General features: G+C 37.6%; 1 protein-coding gene across 3 annotated transcripts in view; it reads left to right on the forward strand.

Moving 5' to 3' along the window:
* Window positions 1-26,704, forward strand: part of GLIS3 (GLIS family zinc finger 3) — a 524,679-nt gene that overhangs the window by 57,023 nt on the left and 440,952 nt on the right. The window lies entirely within an intron of this gene.

Consider the following 26,704-nt stretch of genomic DNA (forward strand, 5'->3'; position numbering starts at 1 on the left):
AATTAAAAATCTTCAAATCAAATGTGTAATTTTAAAAAGTCATATTCCATTGTATAATTACTCATTTATTGATGAACAACCCTTAGGCTCATTCTAACTTTGACTACTATAATTTTTTTTTACCACTTCCCTGATGATGTTCTCAGTGTAAATTTCTAGGAGTGGAATTACTGGATCAGTGGACTTGCCTTGGTGTTTGTTGACAAGTTACCATCCAGAAACATGGTACCAATTTATATTCCCAAAGTATCCTTTGAGACACCTTACTTCACCTTTACCAGCACTGAACATCATAATTTTTAATCTTTCACAATTTGATAGGTGAAAAGTTGTATATCTTTATTTTTTTAATTTGCATTTCTCTGTCACTAAAGTTGTCCTATATTTTCTTAGCTTATATAAATGACCATATTATGCTTAATGTTTTAAACCATCACTGATTAAATATACATTTACTGAATGGTATGATATTAATATAAAGGTCTAAAAGGCCTTTTTCTACATAGTTAATGTACCCCCGAACTATAATTGAATATTGCTTATCCTGTTCTCACTGAATTGTTATGTTCTTTTTTATAGGAGTGTCTCTATCTGAGATCACTCATCTGTTCCAGTGATTTCTCTGTATCTTTGGCCAGTACCAATATTATTTTACCATTAGAACCATTTTTATTTAGGGCTTGGGCAAATTACTTATCTTTTTATTCCAGAAATATTTTAGTTCTTCCAACCCTTCCCGATGAACTTTGGAACATTTTGCCAATTTTCAAAAAGGATTCTATACTGTCCAATTTCATTGGAATTGCTTTATAATTGCTAGTTTCCTCAATCATTAATATGGCATGATTCTCTATTCAGTCTTTTAAAAAATTCTGTTTCTCAAAGTGATTTGTAATTTTCCTCAAATAGATCTGATGCATTTCTTGTTAACATTACTTTGTTTTGTTGTGGTTGATGTTATTGTTATTGTGAATGGAATCTTCATTTACACATATCTTCTAATTATTTTTTATTGGTAGAGGTAATTACATAGGGCTTGATTGAACCATACTGATTTTTTTACCCCTATGCCTAGTGCATTACCTGACATGTAATAAGTGTCAATTAGTTTTCAGTTCTTAATTTTATATTTTCTCACTATACTGTCATATTCTATAAGTAATGATAGCTCTGTTTTAATATTTAAATGTTTTGTTTCATGTCTTATTGAATTGTCTATATCTTCCCAAGAAATGATAAATTATAATGGTGGTAGTAAGTATTCTTGTCCATGATTTAATAGGGATGCTTCTGGTGCAGGAATTCTTAACATCCTTAGAGGTCTATGATTGGGCTTTGGGAGAGTCTATTAACCACCCAAATATATGTGCAAATTTGATTTAATGAGAGAGATTGTGTGTGGGAGAGAGTATTTATATTTATATAGCTATTCTTATATAATTATATATTTTATATTAAATTTATAATTTTAAATCATATAAACAATATATCTCTTTATTTCTGTACTTCTTTTTACCATGAGATTATTTTCCTTTGTTTGAGTTCTTCTTTTCTTTTATTTAATTTAAAACAACTGTCATTTGAGCTTTTTTTTTTTTTATAATTTTTTCAGGGCTACTGATTTTTAAAAAATTAATTAATTAATTAATTAATTTTTGGCTGCATTGGGTCTTCATTGCTGCGTGAGGGCTCTTCTCTAGTTGCGGCGAGCAGGAGCTACTCTTTGTTGCGGTGCGCGGTTCTCTCATTGCGGTGGCTTCTCTTGTTGCAGAGCGCAGACTCTAGGCACATGGGCTTCAGTAGTTGTGGCACGCAGGCTCAGTAGTTGTGGCTCACGGGCTCTAGAGCACAGGCTCAGTAGTTGTGGCACACAGGCTTAGTTGCTCAGCAGTATGTGGGATCTTCCAAGACCAGGGCTCGAACCCGTGTCCCCTGCATTGGCAGGCAGATTCTTAACCACTGTGTCACCAGAGAAGCCCCTCCTTTGATCTTTAAGGATATGTCCCCTTAAAATAGCTGGTTTTGACTGATGATACTGTTAGCAGAGAGAACAGCTATTGAGAAAATCCAGGCAATTGTGAGATTTAAGCTTTGTAGGAGGCTGGAGATACAAATGGCAGTGAGAGGCTATTTTAATGGCCTTTTTTGTACACATTGAACTCATGAAGACCAAGGCAAGGATGACTGACAAGGTGTTTTTAAAATCCAGTGTTTGAAACACTCAGATGTTTGAACGACAAAACATATTGAATAGAGACTATAACCCATCACAAATGTATTATCTTACACTTAAACCCAACTAAATATGATCTAGTTTATTTAGGGTAAAGCTTTTGCTCCCTTTGGTGTCAGAGTTTGGTTAAAGGATGTGAAAGAGCCTCAGGAAAATGACAGAGACTATCTCATTGGACAGTAGTCATTAAAACAAATTAAATACAATTTACAGTTTCTGTCAGGAGTTAAAAGGAACAGAACTTGAAAAGCCCCTTTAAGAGCTCCAAATAAGTTCTACAATGGGCAAAATGCAGTTTTGTTTTAGGAAATGACAAGAGGAAAAGGATGAGACCAGTACTTTCCTTTAACCTTAACAAATTTCATATCAGGTGGATGCCTTTAGTCAGTAGCAGTTAGTGGGGATCCTGAAATCCAGTGTTAGTTTGGAAAATACATTACTACAGTGATGGCTGTAGGTTCCTCAGTGATTACTCATTACTTAAATTTTAGTGGGAGTCATTAGAAATCCTAAAACAACCAAAAGAGGCACTTAGAAAAAATGCATGTAAATTGTAGTCACACAGAATCCCCTATGGAGTTGTAGAAATATTTTACCTTAAACAAGATCTTGAGAAGCCCATTTCCTATATGTGTACCTGGGAACACAATGTGGTCTATTTCTTCCTGTAGGCAGTGACTGACTTCATCATCTACATTGTTTTGTGTGTGCAAAAGCACTCCAAATGCTGATCAGCAAAAGCATTACTAACCATTTAAAATAAAAGAAGTATTTTAAGAGGAATTTATTGCTTCTTAGACTCATAAATGATATGGGCCCTCCTTGAAATAGGGTGTTTCCTTTTCTAGCAGATAGGGGAGGTGGAAACACAGGCAAGAATTACTTTTCCCTGATTATTCTTTATGTAGTTTGCTAAGTCAAACTGGAAAAGTAAAAATAATTGCCAGAGTAAGGAACAGAAGATATGAGAGTGAACAAAACCCATGAGCTTTAATGACTTTGATAGTCAGTTGGAATTCTGCATTCAGACCTACCCTGCTTGGCACAGGGCACTTTGACATACTCTGTGCTGACTTAGAGCTGAAAAGAGAGGTTTCCGTCCTGGACGCATTTAACAAGAAGGGAAAACTTAATTATAACATAAGGCAGATACCAGGTTATAATAAAAATATGTAGTGTTGTGGGTGCCTAGAGGAACTGGAAGAACAGAAAAGGTGGAGAGTTTTTGAGCTTTTCAACCCAGAGGTGGATTTCCTTAAGAAGTCCATTACAAGCCAGAGTTAAGAGTGGGGCAAAGCCTGGGGCATGGAAGTGTTAAGGAAGAGTCTGCAGTCTGTTGTGATTCATGGTGAGAGTGACAAGACTGTGGAGCTGTATAATATGAAGTCCTTCAATGCAGAGTCCTTCAGTGTGTTGGCAGAGGTAAGTTACTGAAGGATGTTGAGGAAAGAAATGACATGATTTGAACTGTGTTTTAAGAAGACACCTTTGGGGGTATGGAGTCAAGATGGTGGTGTGGGAAGATGTGGAGTTTATGTCTCGCCACAACTAGGGTGCCTGCAGGATGCTGGTGGGGGACCTTGACGCCCAAGGTGATGGGAGGAACACACAAGTGAACTGCCGGGGGTGAGGCCGAAGCTCCTGCAGTGGGAGCTCTGTGTCCGAACCACTGGACTAACAGAGAACCTCAGAGAACCCTAGGGAATATTCATCAGAGTGAGGTCTCCCAGAGGTCCTCATCTCAGCACCAAGACCCAGCTCTACCCAACAGCCTACAAACTCCACTGTTGGAAGCCTCAGGCCAGACAACCAGCAAGACAGGAACACAATCCCACTCATCCAAAAAAAAAGAAAAAATGAGACTGCAAAAAAATATGTCACAGATGAAGGAGCGAGGTAAAAACCTGCAAGACCAAATAAATGAAGAGGAAATAGACAATCTACCTGAAAACGAATTCAGAGTAATGATAGTAAAGATGATCCAGAATCTCAGAAATAGAATGGAGGCACTGACTGAGAAAATACAGGAAATCTTTAACAAAGATCTAGAAGAACTAAAGAACAAACAAACAGATGAACAGCACAATAACTGAAATGAAAAATACACTAGAAGGAATCAATAACAGAATAACTGAGGCAGAAGAAAGAATAAGTGAGCTGGAAGACAAAATGGTAGAAATAACTGCTGAGGAGCAGAATAAAGAAAAAAGGATAAAAAGAATTGAAGACAATCTCAGAGACCTCTGGAACAACACTAAATGCACCAACATTCGAATTATAGGGTCCCAGAAGAAAAAGAGAAAAAGAAAGGGTCCGAGAAAATATTTGAAGAGATTATAGTGGAATACTTCCCTAACATGGGAAAGGAAATAGTCACCCAAGTCCAGGAAGCACAGAGAGACCCATACAGAATAAACCCTAGGAGAAACGCACCTAGGGTTAGACACATATTAATCAAACTAACAAAAATTAAATTCAGAGAAAAAATATTAAAAGCAGCAAGGGAAAAACAAAAAATAACATACAAAGGACACCCCATAAGGTTATCAGCTGACTTTTCAGCAGAAACACTGCAGACCAGAATGTAGTGGCAGGATATACTTAAAGTGATGAAAGAAAAAAAACCTACAACCAAGATTACTCTACCCAGCAAAGATCTCATTCAGATTTGACGAAGAAATCAAAAACTTTTCACACAAGCAAAAGCTAAGAGAATTCAGCACCACTAAACCAGCTTTACAACAAATGCCAGAGAAACTTCTCTAGGTGGGAAACACAAGAGAAGAAAAAAACCCACAAAAACAAACGCAAAATAATTAAGAAAATGGTAATAGGAACATACATATTGATAATTACCTTAAATGTAAATGGAGGGCTTCCCTGGTGGCACAGTGGTTGAGAGTCTGCCTACCAATGCAGGGGACATGGGTTTGTGCCCCAGTCCGGGAAGATCCCACATGCTGCGGAGCAGCTGGGCCCGTGAGCCATGGCCGCTGAGCCTGCGCGTCCGGAGGCTGTGCTCCACAACGGGAGAGGCCACAACAGTGAGAGGCCCGCGTACCACACACACACAAAAAATGTAAATGGATTAAATGCTCCAACCAAAAGACATAGACTGACTGAATAGATACAAAAACAAGACCCATATATATGCTATCTACAAGAGACCCACTTCAACCTAGGGTCACATACAGACTGAAAGTGAAGGGATGGAAAAAGATATTCCATGCAAATGGAAATCAAAAGACAGCTGGAGTAGCAATACTCATATCAGATAAAATAGTCTTTAAAATAAGACTGTTACAAGAGATAAGGAAGGACACTACATAATGAGCAAGGGATCAATCCAAGAAGAAGATATAACAATTATAGATGTTTATACACCCAACATAGGAGCACCTTAATACATAAGTCAAATGTTAACAACTATGAAAGGAGAAATTGACAGTAACACAATAATAGTAGGGGACTTTAACACCCCACTTACACCAATGGACAGATCATCCAAACAGAAAATAAATAAGGACACACAGCTTTAAATGACACAATAGACCAGATAGATTTAATTAATATTTATAGAACATTCCACCCAAAAGTGACAGAATACACTTTCTTCTCAAGTGTGCATGAAACATTCTCCAGGATAGATCACATCTTGGGTCACATCTCAAGCCTTGGTAAATTTAAGAATATTGAAATCATGTCAAGCATCTTTTCTGACCACAATGCTATGAGACTGGAAATCAATTACAGGAAAAAAACGGTAAAAAACACAAATACATGGAGGCTAAACAGTGCGCTACTAAGTAACCAAGAGATCACTGAAGAAATAAAAAAATACATAGAAACAAATGACAACAAAAACACGACAACCCAAAACCTATGGGACACAGCAAAGGCAGTTCTAAGAGGGAAGTTTATAGCAATTCAGTCTCACTTCAAGAAACAAGAAAAATCTCAAATAAACAAGCTAACCCTGCACTTAAAACAACTAGAGAAAGAACAAAGAGGACACAAAGTCAGTAGAAGGAAAGAAATCGTAAAGATCAGAGCAGAAATAAATGAAATAGAGACAATGAAAATAGCAAAGATCAATAAAACTAAAAGCTGGTTCTTTGAGAAGATAAACAAAATTGATAAACCCTTAGCCAGACTCATCAAGAAAAAAAGGGAGAGGATGCAAATCAATAAAATTAGAAATGAAAAAGAAATCACAACTGACACTTCAGAAATACAAAGGATTATAAGAGACTACTACAAACAACTATATGCCAATAAAATGGACAACCACATAAAAATGGACAAATTCTTGGAAAGGTACAATTTTCCAAGACTGAACCAGGAAGAATTAGAAAATATAAACAGACCTATCAGAAGTAATGAAATTGAAACCATAATTAAAAATCTTCCAACAAACAAAATCCAGGACTAGATTGCTTCACTGGCAAATTCTATCAAACACTTAGAGAAGAAGTAACACTGATCCTTCTCAAAGTCTTCCAAGAAATTGCAGAGGGAGAAGCACTCCCAAATTCATTCTACAAAGCCACCATCACCCTGATACCAAAATCAGAAAAAGGTATCTCAAAAAAGAAAATTATACACCAATATCACTGATGAACATAGATGCAAAAATCCTGAGCAAAATACTAGCAAACAGAGTCCAACAGCACATTAAAAGGATCATACACCATGATCAAGTGGGGTTTATCCCAGGAATGCAAGGATTCTTCAATATATGCAAATCAGTCAATGTGATACACCACATTAACAAGTTAAGGAATAAAAACCATATGATCATCTCAGTAGATGCAGAAAAAGCCTTTGGCAAAATTCAAGTCCGATTTATGATAAAAACTCTCCAGAATATGGGCATACAGGGAACCTACCTCAACATAATAAAGGCCATATATGACAAACCTACAGCAAACACCATAGTCAGTAGTGAAAAACTGAAAGCATTTCCACTAAGATCAGGAACAAGACAAGGATGTCCACTTTTGCCACTCTTATTCAACATAGTTTTGGAAATCCTAGCCATGGCAGTCAGAGAACAATAAGAAATAAAAGGAATACAAATTGAAAAAAAAGAAGTAAAACTGTCACTGTTTGCAGATGACTTGATACTATACATAGAAAATCCTAAAGATGCCACCAGAAAACTACTAGAACTAATCAATGAATTGGGTAAGGTTGGGGCTTCCCTGGTGGCGCAGTGGTTGAGAGTCCGCCTGCCGATGCAGGGGACACGGGTTCGTGCCCTGGTCCGGGAAGATCCCACATGCCGCAGAGCGGCTGGGCCCGTGAGCCATGGCCGTTGAGCCTGTGCGTCCGGAGCCTGTGCTCTGCAACGGGAAAGGCCACAACAGTGAGAGGCCCGTGTAACGCAAAAATAAATAAATAAAGAATTGGGTAAGGTTGCAAGATACAAAATTGATGCACAGAAATCTCTGGCATTCCTATACACAGCAATAAAAAATCAGAAAGAAAAATTAAGGAAACAGTCCTATTTACCATTGCAACAAAAAGAATAAAATACCTAGGAATAAACCTGTCTAAGGAAGCGAAAGATTTGTATTCAGTAAACTATAAAACACTGATGAAAGAAATCAAAGATGATGTAAACACATAGAGAAATGTACCATATTCTTGGATTGGAAGAATCAGTATTGTGAAAATGACTATACTACCTAAAGCAATCTACAGATTCAATGCAATCCCTATCAAATTACCAATGGCATTCTTCACAGAATTAGAACAAAAAATTTTACAATTCGTATGGAAACACAAAAGACTCCGAAGAGCCAAAGCAGTCTTGAGAAAGAAAAACAGAGCTGGAGGAATCAGGCTCCCTGACTTCAGACTATACCACAAAGCTACAGTAATCAAGACAGCATGGTACTGGCACAAAAACAGAAATATAGATCAATGGAACAGGATAGAAAGCCCAGAGATAAACCCATGCACATATGTCACCTAATTTATGACAAAGGAGGCAAGAACATACAATGGAGGAAAGACAGCCTCTTCAATAAGTGGTGCTGGGAAAACTGGACAACTACACGTAAAAGAATGAAATTAGAACACTCCCTAACACCATACAGAAAAATATACTCAAAATGGATTAAAGGCTTAAATGTAAAACCAGACACTATAAAACTCCTAGAGGAAAACATAGGAAAAACACCCTTTGACATAAACCACAGCAAGATCTTTTTTCACCCACCTCCTAGAGTAATGAAAATAAAACCAAAAATAAACAAATGGAACCTAATGAAACTTAAAAGCTTTTGCACAGCAAAAGGAACCATAAACAAGACAGAAAGGTAACCCTTACAATGGGAGAAAACATTTGACAATGGAACAACGGACAAAGGATTAATCTCCAAAATATACAAACAGCTCATGGAGCTCAGTATCAAATAAACGAACAGTCCAATACAAAAATGGGCAGAAGACCTAAATGGACATTTCACCAAAGAAGACATACAGATGGCCAAGAGGCACATGAAAATATGCTCAATATCATTAATTTTTAGAGAAGTGCAAATCAAAACTACAATGAGGTATCATCTCACACCAGTCAGAATGGCTATTATCAAAAAATCTAGAAACAATAAATGCTGGAAAGAGTGTGGTGAAAAAGGAGCCCTCCTGCACTGTTGGTGAGAATGTAAATTGATACACCCACTATGGAGAACAGTATGGAGGTTCCTTAAAAAACTAAAAATTGAACTACCATACGACCCAGCAATCCCACTACTGGGCATATACCCTGAGAAAACTGTAATTCAAAAAGAGTCATGTACCACAATGTTCACTGCGGCACTATTTACAATAGCCAGGACATGGAACCAACCTAAATGTCCATCGACAGATGAATGGATAAAGAACATGTGGCACATACATACAATGGAATATTACTCAGCCATAAAAAGAAACAAAGTTGTGTTGTTTGTAATGAGGTGGATGGACCTGGAGTCTGTCATACAGAGTGAAGTAAGTCAGAAAGAGAAAAACAAATACCATATGCTAATGCATATATATGGAATCTAAAAAAAATTGGTACTGATGAACTTAGAGGCAGGACAGGAATAAAGATGTAGACATAGAGAATGGACTTGAGGACACATGGGGGAGGGGGAAGCTGGGGTGAAGTCAGAGTAGCATCGACATATATACACTATACCAAATGTAAAATCATTAGGTAGTGGGAAGCAGCAGCATAGCACAGGAGATAAACTCGGTGCTTTGCGATGACCTAGAGGAATGGGATAAGGAGGATGGGAGGGAGGCTCAAGAGGGAGGGGATATGGGGATGTATATGTGCATGTGGCTGATCCACTTTGTTGTGTGACAGAGGCTAGCGCAGTATTGTGAAGCAGTTATACTCCAATAAAGATCTAGTAAAAAAAAAAAAAGACAACTTTGGTAGAAAACAACCATACATTTGGGGGAAAGAATAACAACGTGTTTGGGTTGTGTTTAATCGTTGCAGCGATTTCTTAACCCTTTCTCAGGATCTCCCTGGTGCTCCAGTGGTTAAGACTCCATGCTCCCAATGCAGGGGGCCCAGGTTCGATCCCTGGTTGGGGAACTAAGATCCTATATACCGCAACTAAGCCCTTGTGCCACAACTCCTGAGCCTATGTGTGCTGCAATTACTGAGTCCGTGTGCTGTAGAGCCTGCACACCACAACTAGAGAAGCCTGCACGCCTCAACTGGAGAGAGCCTGTGCACTGCAAGGAAGACCCAGCGCAGCCAAAATAAATAAATTAATTAAGAAAACAAAAACAACCCTTTCTCCAGGTCATCAGGGTCTTAGGGAGTTGTTCATTTATTTCCATCCTTCTTCCTCTGTATATTCATCTCTTTATTCATTCATGTAGGAAAAAATACTGAGCATTCATCATTACATCCTTTCATGTATATAGTTCCTTGTACTTTTCAAAGTGCCTTTATAATATTGTCTGTCTTGCTTCCTGTAAATACCCTGTGAAGTAAGTAGGGATGATGTTATGGTTCGTATTTTATAGATGGAGCACCTGAAGATTGCTCCAAGTCAGGAGCCAGGAAGCAGTGAATTTGTATCAGAATTTGGGTCTTCTGATTCCTTAAACAAATATGACTTCTTCCTTTTGTACAATACTTAATTCTATGTGGAATGCTGAGGACTCTGGGCCACGATAATCTTTTCTTTGAGAGAGGGACAATTTTTGTGGGGTCTGAGGTCACATACCTCCCAAGCAGTATAATCCCTCTTAGCCAGCATGATCTGGACTAGTTATTGTTCAGATAATTTAAAAAAATTGTTCATGTGGGAAATCCAAAAGCTGCTATACATTCATACCTTAAACATGTTACAGCAACTTAAAGCATCTAAATGCATATTTATTTACCAGTCTTTTGATTTGGGACCAAGGTCCTTTTTTTTTCATTAAATGTCTTCTTCTTGGAGTCCACTTCAATCATCTGTCTTGTATATCTCTTTTATAATTTGAAAGTATTGATTTATTTAATGTGGAGTGAGAACTTAAAACATTTGTGAAGCAATCTTGAGTATGGAATCATTTTAGATTTTAAAATTTCCCCGTAAGATCTTTTACAAATATCTGCCCCACACCTAATTTAGCAATAGTTTTTTTTTTTAAGTTGTTGACCTTTTTGTTTTTTGACTCTTTGCAATGTAGTTTTTATAGAAAAACAACCTGCCTTCTTTTTCTATTCACTTTATGTAATCTTTAATTAAAGTATGTAAATATAACAGCATACAACTGTCAGAAACATGTCTATCATAAATGGGTTTGGGAACAAACACAACGACTCTTTGTGAATACCCTACTCAGTTGGTGGGGGTGAAGTACACTGGCATATTTGAAAGTAGCTTCCTAGCCAAGAGCATTCACTGTGCCATGGACAACAGTCAGTATATTTCACAGAGGGAATGGTGGACATTAGCCATTTCAGTGAGTTGGTTAAGAGAGATTCAACTGCAATGTAATCTACAGCAGCATATACCACTAAAGAAGTTCAGAGTGTGGGTGGGTTGAGGTGGTCCAGAATGATTTGTGGATGGCTTGGAACAGTAGTTGGGGTAGGAAAGATGGGTAGGATTTAGGAAGGGAAGTTCTGGTTGTGTGGGTGCATGGATTTGTGTGTGTGTACTCAGAAACAGAGAGATAAGGAGCAAACAGGGAATGGTCAGGTATTCTCAGAAAAGGAAGGAAGTCCATTTCCTTGGAATATAAAAAAGTGGACAGTCAGACCAACTTCATCTATTCAAAATCCTGTTCTAAATTCTACCTCATGAAGGAAATCTTCTCATAATAGGTGGTTTTGTGAGGATTTTGGACTTACTTCCTAATGTAAACAAAATAATTGTGGTTCCCATACAAATTAAAACGCTTTTGTTCTAGTTCTGTGAAAAAAATGCCATTGGTAATTTAATAGGGATTGCATTGAATGTGTAGATTTCCTTGGGTAGTATGGTCATTTTAACCATATTGATTCTTCCAGTCCAAGAACACAGTATATCTTTCCATCTGTTTCTGTTGTCTTCAGTTTCTTTCATCAGCATCTTATAGTTTTTGGAGTACAGACCTTTTGCCTCCTTAGGTAGGTTTATTCCTAGGTATTTTATTCTTTTTATTTATTTATTTATTTATTTATTTATTTATTTATTTATTTATTTATTATTTTTTGTGGTACGTGGGCCTCTCACTGTTGTGGCCTCTCCCGTTGTGGAGCGCAGGCTCTGGATGCGCAGGCTCAGCGGCCATGGCTCACAGGCCCAGCCGCTCCGCGGCATGTGGGATCCTCCCGGACCGGGGCACGAACCCGCGTCCCCTTCATCGGCAGGCAGACTCTCAACCACTGCACCACCAGGGAAGCCCGGTATTTTATTCTTTTTGATGCAATGGTAAGTGGGGTTGTTTCCTTAATTTCTCTTTCTGATACCTAGTTGTTAGTGTATAGAAATGCAACAGATTTCTGTATGTTAATTTTGTATCCTGCAACTTTGCTGAATTCATTGATGAGCTCTAGTAGTTCTCTGGTGGCATTTTTAGGATTTTCTATGTATAGCATCATGTCATCTACAAACAGTGACAGTTTTACTTCTTCCTTTCCAATTTGGATTCCTTTTATTTGTTTTTCTTTCCTGATTGCTATGGCTAGGACTTCCAAAACTATGTTGAATAAAAGTGGCTAGAGTGGCATCTTTGTCTTGTGTCTGATCTTAGAGGAAATGCTTTCAGCCTTTCACCATTGAGTATGATGTTAGTTGTGAGTTTGTGAAAAGTGGCCTTTATTATGTTGAGGTAAGTTCCTTCTATGCCCACTTCCTGGAGAGTTTTTTTTTTTTTTTATCATAAATGGTTGTTGAATTTTGTCAAAAGCTTTTTCTGCATCTATTGAGATGATCATATGGTTTTCATTCTATAATTTGTTAATGTGGTGTATCACATTGATTTGCAGATATTGAGAAATGCTTGCATCCCTGGGATAAATATCACTTGAAAGTGGTGTACTAACCCTTTTAATGTATTGTTGGATTCAGTTTGCTATTATTTTGTTGAGGATTTTTGCATTTATGTTCATCAGTGATATTGGCCTATAATTTTCTTTTTTTGTCTGGTTTTGGTATCAGGGTGATGGTGGCCTCATAGAATGAGTTTGGAAGTGTTCCTTTCTCTGCAAATTTTTGGAATAGTTTCAGAAGGATGGGTGTTAACTTTTCTCTAAATGTTTGGTAGAATTCACCTGTGAAACCATCTGGTCCTGGACTTTTATTTGTTGAGAGTTTTTAAATTACTGTTTCAATTTCAGTACTGGTAATTGGTCTGTTCATATTTCCTATTTCTTCCTGGTTCAGTCTTGGGAGATTGTACCTATCTAAGAATAAATAATGCCATTTGTAGCAACATGGATGGACCTAGACATTATCATAGTAAGGGAAGTAAGTCAGACAGAGAAAGACAAATATCGTATGATATCACTTATATGTGGAATCTAAAAAAAATGATACAAGTGAACTTATTTACAAAACAAAAGATTCACAGACATAGAAAATAAACTTATGGTTACTAAAGGGGAAAGGAGGGGAGGGATAAGTTAGGAGTTTGGGATTAACAGATACACACTACTATATATAAAATAGATAAGCAACTAGGACCTACTGATCACACAGGGAACTATATTCAATATCTTGTAATAACCTATAACGGAAAAGAATCTGAAAACAGTATATGTGTGAATAACTCAATCACTTTGCTGTACATCTGAAACTAACACAACATAGCAAATCAACTATACTTCAATTAAAAAAATCATTGTGATAGCTATTTAGTCTCCCATCTCCATTGTGGACTACACCTGACCCATCCCAGACAGTTTAAGGGCTACCCGATTTTAAGAAAACTGCCAAAGATGAATTTATGGTTTCCCTTAGTAATCCATTCTGATGTTCTGGCCCTCTGTAATAACCCTTCACATATTTAAAAATGATTATTAAATCTTTTTTCCAATGCCTAGGCTGGATCATCCCAAAGTGATAGAACCATCATTTCATATATTCTTTATTCTAAATTTACTGAGTAGAAAGAGAAATCACAAAGCATAGATTTCCCATTCACAATTTGAAATCAGCCATGAAGGATGTTGGTACTATATGTATATATCTATGTTAGTACTATGTGTGTATGTGTGTGTCTGTATAGTTGTGTTTATATATATATATATGCATGTATGAACATACATATGTGTCTAAAACAGTGTGTAAATATAATATATATACACAAATGCATACATATGCATACACACACACCATAGCTTTTAGAAACCAAAAGATAAAGGTGCCAAAGGCAGTCTTACAGGTGTAACTTGAAAGTCAGAATGTTGAGGTTCTGTCTGAGATCACCTGACAGGGAAAGTTGATTGTTTGATACCCTTTTACCTCGATCATTTCTGGCTCTTCCTTTCTGGCCACTTCCTCCTCCTTTCTGTCTTCTGTACTCTGTCACAGGTTAAATAAGAGTTGACCCTCATATCAGTTTGCTGAGTTCCTCCTGATTATTAAGTGGGTTTGCTACTAAAAATGGATTAAGGTATCATTCTCCTTAAGGTTATTTGTTTCTTAAGGGAGGACTTTTAGAGACAGAAGTCTTTTTTTTTTTTTTTTTTTTTTTTTTTTTTTTTTTTTTCAGTACGCAGGCCTCTCACTGTTGTGGCCTCTCCCGTTGTGGAGCACAGGTTCCGGACACGCAGGCTCAGCGGCCATGGCTCACGGGCCCAGCCACTCCGCGGCATGTGGCATCTTCCCGGACCGGGGCACGAACCCGTGTCCCCTGCATCGGCAGGTGGACTCTCAACCACCGTGCCACCAGGGAAGCCCCGAGACAGAAGTCTCTGAAGACATAGGTCTTGAAGACCCAAGGCCTGGAATCTCTAATGTGGGATCAAATGGTTGAAGGGTTAATCCCACTAGTTTGCCAGGCATACACTGAAATTTCATTGATGTACATACAAAGGTGGGCTTTTCTGTATGCATAGCTTATCTAGACCAGTGCTGTACAATAAAATACAATGAGCCATGTATGTAATTTAAAATTTTTTGTAGCCACAGCAAAAAAAGTAAAAAGAAACAAGTGAAATTAATTTTGTTAATTAATTTATTTTTTTGTGGCTTAATCAGTCTCTTCTTTTTTAAAAAAATTCCTTTCTATTATGGGTTTATTATAGGATATTGAATATAGTTCCCTGTGCTATACAATAGGACCTGTTGTTTGTTGTTTATCCATTCTATATATAATAGTTTGCATGTGCTAGTTCAAAACTCCCAATCCATCCCTTCCCCACCCCCTTCCCCCTTGGCGACCAAAAGTCTGTTCTCTATGTCTCTGAGTCTGTTTCTATTTTGTAGATAAGTTCATTTGTGTCATACTTTAGATTCCATATATAAGTGATATCATATGGTATCTGTCTTTCTCTTTCTGACTTACTTCACTTAGTATGATAATCTCTAGGTCCATCCATGTAGCTGCAAACATTATTTCATTCTTTTTTATGGTTGAGTAGTATTCCATTGTGTGTGTGTGTGTGTGTGTGTGTGTGTGTGTGTGTGTGTGTGTACACCATGTCTTCTTTATCCATTCATCTGTCGATGGACATTTAGGTTGTTTCCATGTCGGCTATTGTAAATAGTGCTGCTATGAACATAGGGGTGCATATATCTTTTCGAATTAGGGTTTTGTCCGGACATATGCCCAGGAGTGGGATTGCTGGATCATATGGCAACTCCAATTTTAGTTTTTTGAGGAACCTCCATACTGTTCTCCATGGTGGCTATACCAATTTACATTCCCACCAACAGTATAGGAGGGTTCCCCTTTTCTCCACACCCTCTCCAGCATTTGTTATTTGTAGACTTTTTAATGATGGCCATTCTGACCAGTGTGAGGTGGAACCTAATTGTAGTTTTGATTTGCATTTCTCTAATAATTAGCAGTGCTGAGCATCGTTTCATGTGCCTGTTGGCCATCTGTATCTCTTCTTTGGAGAAATGTCTATTTAGGTTTTTGAAACTAATTTTAATAATAGGTTTTAGTTAACATACATATATAATCAATGAAAAATTTCATCAATGAGATATTTTAGTGTTTTTGTATTAAGTCTTCTGAATCTGCTGTGTATTTTGTATAATGCATCTCTACTTGGATTAGCCACATTTTAAGCACTCAATAGCCACATCTGGCTGGTGGTTACTCATTTGAATAGTGCAGGTCTAGAGACCTGAGAGTGCCACAGTGAGGACAGGGAGCCTGTCATTTCTAAGTGTTGGATCTCACTTAGTACAGGGAGCCTGTTGTTAGACAACCTCCATCTGCCAGGGCAGTTCCACGGTATGCGTTGGTCATGCCCAGTAAGTAGAGGGAGTCAGAGTGTTTTGTTGAGCATGGGACTTTAGAATAGCACTTTGTGTTTGATTTCACCTCAGAAGGAACAGATTGATTCCTATACAGCTCTGAATAAAGTGAATTGTTCCTCAGAAAGAAAGTTGTTGAGCAACAAGTATAGGATTTCCTGGATAATAGCCAAGCGTGAGCAGGTTTTCTATAGATTAGCTGGCACACATTTTTTTCCACTTCCTGGAGATGCTGGAGAGTTAAGAGATGAAAAACAGCCAAGTGTTACAGTGAGGGACTATACAAGACACAGTGTACCTGAAACTGACCAGGTTAGAAGTTGTTTCCGGGGGTCTGGGATGGATCAGGAAGGGTCCATAGCAGCAAACTGGCTTTGTTCTACTACTCAGACTCCTGAGGCACCCCTGTGAGTTTCTTTTCATTGCTGAGGGCCTCAAAGCCACAAGATAAATATGGTATAATTTTACTCCAAGACTTAGAGAACAGCAGTGTTATTTTTGTATTAAAACAAATGTGGCTATTTTATGAGTGTAATGCAAAATTCCCTTGCACCTTAAAACATAAAACACAAGTCTTATAAAAACAAGGGACAGTGAATTACTTTGGGACACACCATCTTTTTCCTTGAGCTTGGAGCTCATTTTCCTTTGCTTGTTGGGAACACTTGTAGAAGTGCTGCCTTTCCTATGTACCCCACCACACTTCTTCCAGTCTTGAGTTTAATGCACCTTCAGGTTCCAGAGCATGCACAAAAAGGCAAGGAAACTCGGGTAAGGTCATAATTATAAAGGGAGATTGTCCAGTGATGGGAGTAAAGTTATTTTGAAATCAATATTTTGAAAAAAAAGGATAACAAATTGCCTGTAAAGGTTAATTTCAGTAGAAATTAGTCTAAAAAATACACACACATACACACATATACACATACATATTTTCTTCCTCAGAGTAGCCATAGTTCTCTTTCCTTACCCTATGTCATTTATTTTCATTTGAATATTTCTTTTAGTGAAACTCAGTGAATAAGGATATGTTGTTTAGATAGTTGACTTATTCCATTTAGCATTGTAACTTGTATTTTATTTAACTAGTTAATTAATTTTATTGAGATATAGTTGACACATAATATATTAGTTTGAGGTATGCAACATAATAATTCAATATTTGTATATATCCAACTTACATTTTAAATCTTTTCTAACATTTTTGCTTTACTCAAATTATAAGACTAATGCATTCTGACTATATGAATAAGATAAAGTTATCTATTAGTTTTGTGATGTAGTGCTATCTTATACTCTTGTTTATGATTGTTGCTGGTTTTTAAAAAATTTTTATTTATTTATTTATTTTTGGCTGTGTCGGGTCTTCATTGCTGTGTGTGGGCTCTCTCTAGTTGTGGTGAGAGGGGGCTACTCTTCAGTGCTCAGACTTCTCATTGTGGTGGCTTCTCTTGTTGTGGAGCATGGGCTCTAGGTGCATGAGCTTCAGTAGTTGTGGCATGTGGGCTCAGAAGTTGTGGCTCACAGGCTCTAGAGCACAGGCTCAGTAGTTGTGGCACACGGGCTTAGTTGCTCTGCAGTATGTGGGATCTTCCTGGACTAGGGCTCTAACCTGTGTCCCCTGCATTGGCAGACGGATTCTTAACCACTGCGCCACCAGGGAAGTCCCTGATTGTTGCTGTTTTAAAAAAAATTTCTGAAGGGAAAACCTTAGGAACAGAGGGTTGAAGTTAGGCTTTAGGTGATGAAATAATCATGAGAAAGATAAGATATATGTCCATCAATTACATATTATAATTTTATCTATCAATTGCAATTGCAGTTGTAAAAAGATCAAGTTAAATGGTTGCAGAAATAATTCAGCATGAAAAAACTAAAGTTAAAAAAGTAATTTAGTGTATAACATAATGCAGATGGGTGAGACAGGGTCTCTCACCCTTTATTCTGATAAAGGTCTTATGATTCAGAGTGAGGAAATAGACACCATTTGCTGACACTCCTGAAATCTAGTGATTGTGGTAGATAGTGCTCATTGTCCGTGGTCGTCTTTTCTATTGCAACTAGGCATAGCCTCACAATACTTTTTAATCAGCTGTGGGTATAGTCAAGTAGAAACTATTTAATGTTTATATTTATTTAATATTCTAGGTGTAATGTAGTCAGAGAAGGGAAATAAGTGATGGAAAACCATAAAAAAATTTAGGTCACTTTTTTAGTGAAAAAAAGGGGACCTAATGATGATGAGATCCCCTACAGCTCCCAGTGTCCAAGCCTTCTTTATATTGAATTTAAGGAAAGATAGAGAGCACTAGTGTAGTAGTTCTCAACCTTGTTTTCTCATTAATGACGAAAGTACTAGAGTTGGCATCCAGGTCTCTAGAAACGGTGCAGAGTCTGCAGCCCACAACGTAGGTCTGCTCATGGGAATACAAAAGTATGAGAAGATCATCGTTCCCAGTCACAGAGGAAAAGAAGCCGTGACTGCTGTGGCTAGAGAGAACAGCTCTTTCATAATTTTAAACTGGTTTCCTCACGGTGAAGAATTTACAGCAGCAGCAGCAGCTGCAGCTGAGTAGTTACAGTGGTTATAGCACATCTCTTTGCTGGCCATTTCAGAAGTCTGAATTCCAGGGAAAGCCTGACTTACAGCATGCTTTAGCACATGAGGGCTTCAGGGTTTAATTAAAGAAAGCCAACTCTGGAAGAAAGATATCAGGTAGGCACACGATACAGTGATAGAAGGTGTCTGACCCACAAGGAATGTGGGAGAACACTTGTTCAGAAAATTGTGCATTTTCCTGTTATCAGTAACTGAAAGAACATTGGTAGCACTTGTGTTATGCTGCCCATAAATGGTGAAAGTTTCCTTGGTTGCTAAATAGAGGCCTTCTGAGTTCAAGTAGTTACAGTGGTTTTAGTTTTAGCACTGCAGGGTGGGGGGATATTTGGCACTTGATTTTTTTTTAATTGTAAACTGGTAGGTCTAGGTATATTTCAGGAAGGAAGTAAGAATGTTGGGGGATGATTAATATCTTCTCTCATGAAGGAAGGCTCTCTCATTCTCCAACAAATAGGAGTATATTCATATTTTATTCCTCTTCATAGCGAAGTAACAATTCTGTCTTCTGTATCACTTCTATTTTGGGCAGAGGTTAGGGATGGAGAGGGATAAATAATGATAAATACTGTCTACTAAGATATCATCTCTCTCCCTTCCCTCCCTTTTGGTCTCTCTTTTAGCTACATTGTTTTACACTGTCTCTTAGGAAGCTCTGTAGAGGAATTAACTTCACATGAAACAGGCTGAGAAGTCCTTTCTCAGGGGGTGGACCTAAAGGCCCTGACATTGTGCTCAGTGGTATGGAAACAAGACATACCAGTGACAACAGGAAATTGGCAATAGGAAATTTGGGAGAAATTTTTTGCTTTAGAGCACTCCTAGGTAGAAATTCTGAGAAAGGAGATCTGGACAGTCACTGGTCAAAGGTAGAATAAAGAGAGCATGTGGGGACTCATCCTGTCCATGTGAAACCTGCTGGTTAGTGAATTAACTGAGGAAGGGAAAGTTATTTAAAGCCACATCAACTGGGTAAAGCACTGAAGTAGCAGAGGACTAGAAGAGAGAAAATATGCTTCCAGTGTTTCCAAAAACAGGAAGACAGAAATGAAACTGTCAGTCGTTATGCTCTCAGTATAGAATTAATCTCAAGTGAAACAGTGGAAAAAACATTGCAAAACAAAAGGCATATCTTATGAGAGAGTTAATCAGGTCGTGAGAATCAACAGTTTGATAAGCCATGTTAAAAAGTTTGAATTTATGAAATTGGGGGTAAAAAAGGTAATATAAATTGATAATGAAAATGCTACACCAAAAACCTGGACCTGTGGTTTAAAAAAGTAATTATTCTGGAATGATAAAGATCCCACTTCTAGGTTTTCAGTCATGCCTCAAGGCTCACTGTTGACCCTGAAGTAGAGATTCCTTCTTGCTTTCACTGGAAACTACTATTTTTGCTTTTTTGCATATTTAAAAATATTTTGTAGTCATAGTATAGACTTAATTTAATAACATGATTTTTTTCCTAGTTGATGTAAAGTTGCCATGAGTGGTTAGTTCATGTTGTCATAATTTTTATGGCTGCATAATATTCTACTTAGAGACAGTGAGTGCTTAACCATGTCTTGTGTTAGATATTTAGGTTATTTCAAAGGGCATTTTCATTATTACAAATAACCCACTATGAACATATTTGCTTAGTAAACCCTTTCCCGTTATTTTTGGATTATTTCCTTAAAATTATTTTTAAATAGGATGGTTGAAGGAAATGAGCATCTTTATGACTATACTTATTGTCAAATTGCTTTCTGAAACATTTCTGTGATTTTCACACGGTGGAGTTAGGAGTGGATGTGGCCACTTGTGCCTAATGAGATTATACTGCGTGAAGGATTCCCTAGATTTAATGCAGCTGGAAATGATTCTCACTTGAGGTGATGTTGAGTCATCTCCCAAGGGAACCCTTGTCTCAAAAAATATTTCTAATGAATTGCTATGGACAAAAGAAAGAAAAGCATCTGCCAATCAGAAGTTTTAGATAGCCTTCAAAGGAGGGATTTTTATTTTTACTTTTTTTTTTTTGGTTTACATTGTCTTATATAAGTGTTTTTGGCCTAGAATCTGGGAGTAAATACAACTTTAATAAATTGAATTTTGTTTTTTGTAAGATAGCACCTAAAAATGCCTCATGCATAGTGGAGCTCAGTAATATTTGCGAGTAAATGAAATGCTGTGGGAAACTTGTCATTGAAAGTAACCCTGAAATGAATTTTTTTTTTGATCAACAGAACAGAAATTAGACTATTCTGCTTGAAACTTCAGATATTTTTCCATCTAGGTTTTCTTAAAATGAGCTATGCTTCTACAGTTCACTGCTACAGCCAATATTTGCAAGTACTGTAACAAAAAACTGTTTAAACATAAAAACAAATATTCAGTTTGTCACATCCCAACCCATGTGGAAAAGGGAAATACGTTTTTAAAGTGGGAATTCTTAATATTATAAATTGTTTGGTTGGAGCAGCAACTATTTAAAAACTCACAACTTTAATAAGTGAAGGAGACATACTGATGTAAACCACAAACATGTTTAGTGCGTGAGATAGTTCAGACTCCTTCTCACCTTCAGCACAAAAGGTTTTCCTTCTTCTCTGGATTTTTCTTTTTCCTTTCTTTCTTTTTTTTCTTTTCTTTCTTTTTTTTTTTTTTTTTTTTGACAACCACGTCAAGTTTTCCTGGCTGTGGCCAGGGAGCAGCACTCCAACTATTAAGCTGTGTGAGAACAGTGAACTTGGTCAGCAAGGATCATTTGTCTCCAGTTGTCAACAAAGGCTTGTTTTACTAGGAACAATGACTACACAGGTTTGTGCAGAGTGTTGTGTGCAGAAACGTTAATCAGTAAGCAGCTTGAGCCATACTCAAAATCTCTTTTACAAAGTTATTTTGCTTTTTCGGGGTGATTATTGTCTCTGTCAATTGGCACCATCTGAAAAAGAAGTTCATCAGTATGCCGAGATGCTCTCTACCGAGAAGGCTTGACTCAGTCCTCTGTTTCTTTTGGTTCTCTTTAATCAGTTTTCACCAGTGCGCAGCCCCGTTACTATTGATGTTTAAGTACAGCGAAGTGATTAAATGATAATGATCTTGGTTTCCATCCAAGATGACAGATTTTTCTAGCTTTGGGAATTCTTCAGTGCCCTGATGGAATGCATTTTTTACACACTCACCCACTCGTGCATTCATATGCACACATACACTCACATGCTTCACACTCACAGAGGACCTTGATTCCAAGAAGTACAGAAAGGATGACTGTTGGCTATTAGAAAGGGTGCAGTCTAAAGCCAGTAGGAGTAACTGGGGGTGAATGAATTCTTCTGCTCTGTTTGGCACTTACCAAAAGGACTGAATCACTCCAAGAAACATTCTGAGCTTAATTCCAGCATGGCTGAATCACTGAGATCAAGTTGTTAGAAATTTGAAGCTGATAGAAGTTTCACTTTGAATCCGAAGGAGTGGTACGTATGTGAGCCTTCTCTCTGTGTACATATTTCAGGAGGCTCTTCCCAACATTTCCCACTCAGTGATCACCTCCCAGCCCATCACATTTTTATTAAGTTCAGTGGGGTGCAGCTTTCCATGACTGACTGAGGCAAGTGAGACTGGTGTCAGGGAGTACATGGAGTGGCATATTTTCAAGTCCTTCCACCTTCAGAGAGTGTTTATGAGGAGGCAAAGAGTATAGTGTCTAAGAGCTTGGACTCTGGGGTCTAATGCAGATAGACCTATGTTATAATCTTGACACTCTCTCTTTTTTTTTTTAAATTAATTAATTTTTGGCTGCGTTGGGTCTTCGTTGCTGTGCACGGGCTTTCTCTAGTTGCGGCGAGCGGGGGGCTACTCTTGGTTGCGGTGTGCAGGCTTCTTATTGCGGTGGCTTCTCTTGTTACGGAGCACGGCCTCTAAGCGTGCAGACTTCAGTAGTGGTGGTGCGTGGGCTCAGTAGTTGTTGACACTGTCTCTTAATAGCTGTGCGACCTTCAGCAAGTCACTTAACCTCTCAGTATTAAGAATCAACATACAAATAATGGATTAACATAATAATAGTTTAACACTAATTGAGATTTCACTATATACTGGGTACTATGCTTAAGCATGTTACATATGCTGTCTCATTTAATCCTATGACAGTGCATCCAGGTACATCCTGTTATATCTGTGAGGAAATTCAGACCCAGAGAGGTTAAAAATGAGTAGTCAACTGCATCTCTTGAGCCATATTCATTCCACCATACCATCCTGCCTCTCCCTAAATGCCCTGGTGTGATTTCTTATATACCAGGATTCCTGTTTCTGAAATATTGAATGGATGAGATAGGGAGAAATGTTTGACCAAGGATCTCCCCAGATTCTAAACTGTGCTTGCTTTTAACCGCTAATGGTTGGGAAGCAGGCTATGGGGGGATAGACCTATAAGAACTAATATTCTAACTAATTGCTGGTCAAAGTGGTTTGCAGCAAGCAGCTTAGGGGTAGTGAGACATGGAAAGGGATACAGAAGGTTGAGGCATCCCATAGACACACGGTCCTGGGAGGGACCATGAAGTAGCAACATCAGTGACAATGGAGGAAAACCCATGTGAGGGTCCAGTGAGTCACTTTAGTCAAAGGTCTTTCACCCCTAAGGCTGAAGGTATGAGGATTTGTGTAACTAGACCACAGTAGTTATACCAAGTCCTGGAGTGTGAGTCTTTAGAAATGTTCCTTGGTGCATCCCATAAGCCCTGTAGACTTCATTGTTGTTGAACAGTTTCCCCTAGCCAGAGGTGGATGGAGTTGAAGGAAGTGCTGGATTCCTCAAGATTAGCAAACCTGGGATAGTACCTGAGCAGGAGGGGTCAATACTGCTATAAAGTACAAGCCTTTCTGGAGGGACCTGGCTAGTCCCTAGATCAGGGGTTTCTGTGGTAATGGTGGCCAGCTCTAACTTCTGAGTGTTTGAATGGAGAGTGTCACAAGAGAAGCAGTAGTTAACCAAGAGCATCAAGAAATCACCTCGTCTGCCAGTCTTAAGGACTGAAGATAATGTGGGAATACTCTCTCTTTGAAAAAGGGGTCACCAGTGTATTTGTATCATTGGTACCAAAATTATGTGATTGGTCATTGGAACTCATCCTCTTTGTTAATATAGATATTACTGTCATGTGGTAGTCTTGGGAGCAGAGTTGTTGGTAATATTCTAGAGTAGAAAAGAAACGGACCCAAACACAAAAACACTTTGTCTGCATACTGATTCCACTGGAGGTATTAGGATTAACATTCTACTCTTTGGAATGGCCAGTGTTTCCTGGGTAATTTTACCTATCACTTACTTATATCTTTGATTTTGTTTTTCAGAAGTTTGCTAACCACATCTAACTGTAGTTCCTTTAAGAGTTTTGCTTTCTTCTGATGTTTTTCTGTTTTACCTCAGTGTATTAGATGTAGATTTATTTTTACTTATCTTGTTTATGCTTTCAATATAAGGACTTGTTTCTTTCTCCAGTTATGGGAGATCTTTGTAATTCTCTCCATTCCTTTCTTCTGGAATTGTTATTAGACATGTAATGGAGCCTCTCAGTCTGTTTTCTGAATCTCTTAATTGAACTTTAATATTTAAGAAAAACCTTTTTTCCCCTTGTCTTCCTTTTGGATGAATAAAATAATACCTTCTTAGTATTATCTTCTAATTCACTGTTCCTTTTTGGACATGTAAAATACAGGTTTTACCTCATCTATTGAATTTTTCTGGTTCAGTTAGTATACTTCCCAAAATTTTAAAGTGTTTCTTTTTTGTGTCTACCTGTTTTTATTTTGCTTTTTTATTTTTATAAATCCATTCTTATTTTTAATGGCTATTGCTTCTTTATTTATCTTATTAACCATCCTAAACCTGTGTACTTTAAACTCTTTGTCTGTTCTGTGAAATTAATTTCATTTGGGCTGAATTCATAACTTGATGGTTGATTTGAGTTTCTTAGAATTAGATCCTTTTATATGTTTGGAATTTTAGTTTGTGGTTTCATTTTGAATGTGATGGATTTTTGCTTTCTTCTGTTGTTTCTTTCTCTCATTCTTCCTTCTTGACTAATGCTTTTGTGGTTTTGCATTTGCCTTTACCTGGTGCCTCAGGCACAGTCCATAACTGAGTATTATAACAGTGTTTATTATATCCTTGCTCTGTGATGATTTGGGGAACATCACAGATTCATGGAGCAAGGAGGCAATCTGACCCAATTCCTCTCTTAAGTCTTCTTTCCTCTTTCCCTATGCCCATAGCTGCTGGTAAAGCTTAGGAGTCTTAAGAAGTAGGTCCTCTGTTACTTCATCCAGGTTCCTTTCACAAATGTGTGGGTACTTGGACATTTGCAGAGGAGAGAGGGAGCCTCACTTCAGTCTCTGGCTTCAAGCAGTAAGTCAGTCTCCATCTCCACCTAGCATGTGACAGTTTAGGCTCTCATACCCCTCAGAAGTATACTTCTCTGCTGCTGCTGCCTGCTCCTGATTTGGGAGTCCTGCATTTCTTTAATCTCAGCCCTACTTTATTTCTGTTTCTTTTCTAGTTGATGGAGATTTATCTTGCCTTTGAGACTGATGATATCTTACTGATTTTCTCTTTTTTAAATTAAATTTTAAAATGTAAAATATGTCTTTGGATCAGAGAAACTGTTTTGGAGTTTGGACTTACAGGGCTGACTTGACCTGAATTGTACCATTTTCACTTTGCCAGCCTGCCTGTTTTAAAAGTCATTTCCCCAGGAATGCCAAGGTACTATTGTATTGCTGTCTCCCTGGCCTTTTTTCCTCTCTTGTCGAGTTGCTTCTGAAATTAAGGGACTTACTTTCTACCTGGTGTTATCTTGATTGGGTAATATTGAGAATAAATTTCAAGACTTCATCTTCACTGTAAATATCAGTATTATATCGAGTTAAGGAGGATAATATTAAAGAATAAGTAAGCCTACAGAAATTATTCTCCAGACCAAATTTCAGGAGATGTGACATTTGATATGATGTGTACTCAAGTATAAACTTCCACTTGGCTTTCATGTATGGTTATGAAATAGCTGAAAAAGCTTCATGGAGTTGTTAGGGTTTTCTTTTTCTTTTAAATAAGAAATAATATGGTAGTAAAGACTTTATATCAACGCTTTTAAGAAGGCAAATGTTAATAAAACTGCAAATATTTTCTTTATTTTTTTCACATCTTATTAAATTCAAAGAACCAAAAAATATCCATGTTTCAGGGCACTTTTAAACGTACCTTGAGTACTTCAAGTTTAAAGGTAACATGGTGCTATAGAGAACTTCTCTAGTCCTCCTTTAAAGTCTGTTGAAGACCTATTGTAACTTTCCTGTCATTCCAGTAGCTTGTGCTCTTATGCTCAGATCCTGAGCTCTGGGAACTGGTCATGGTAACCAACCTAAGTTAGATCTCTTGAAATCCTTTCTGTATGTACCATAATTTAATATCAGCTATTGTTTTCAAAATTGTTATTTATTTTAAATGATTCTTAAAAATCTTTCAAAAAGATAATATGTATGCATGGTATAGTTTTCACACAAAGCATATTCAGTAAACACAAGTCTCTAATTCTGTCCCATTCCTTTAGGCCTCCTCCTAAGAGATGGCAAATGTTGGTGCTCTGTACTTCCTTCTTCAGATCTTCTATGCACGTATGTGCATATTCCGTTTTTTCATAAATTGCAGCATATCGTACATACCGTTCTGAACCTTGTTTTTTATATCTAACAACTTACTTTGGAGCTCATCCTCTAATGGTGTATATAAGGCTACCTCATGATTTTTCTAAATTAAAACCGTTAATTATTGCTAGAATCTTCTTGTATTCCATAAAGCATTATGTAAGAGCTGTTAATATCCATCACAGGTTTATTTTAGAGTAGAGTGGACTCTCTCTATTCAGCTGTCCTGGACAGTAGATTTTGAAC

The sequence above is a fragment of the Mesoplodon densirostris genome, chromosome 6 (assembly GCF_025265405.1).
Source record: "Mesoplodon densirostris isolate mMesDen1 chromosome 6, mMesDen1 primary haplotype, whole genome shotgun sequence".
NCBI lineage: Eukaryota > Metazoa > Chordata > Mammalia > Artiodactyla > Ziphiidae > Mesoplodon > Mesoplodon densirostris.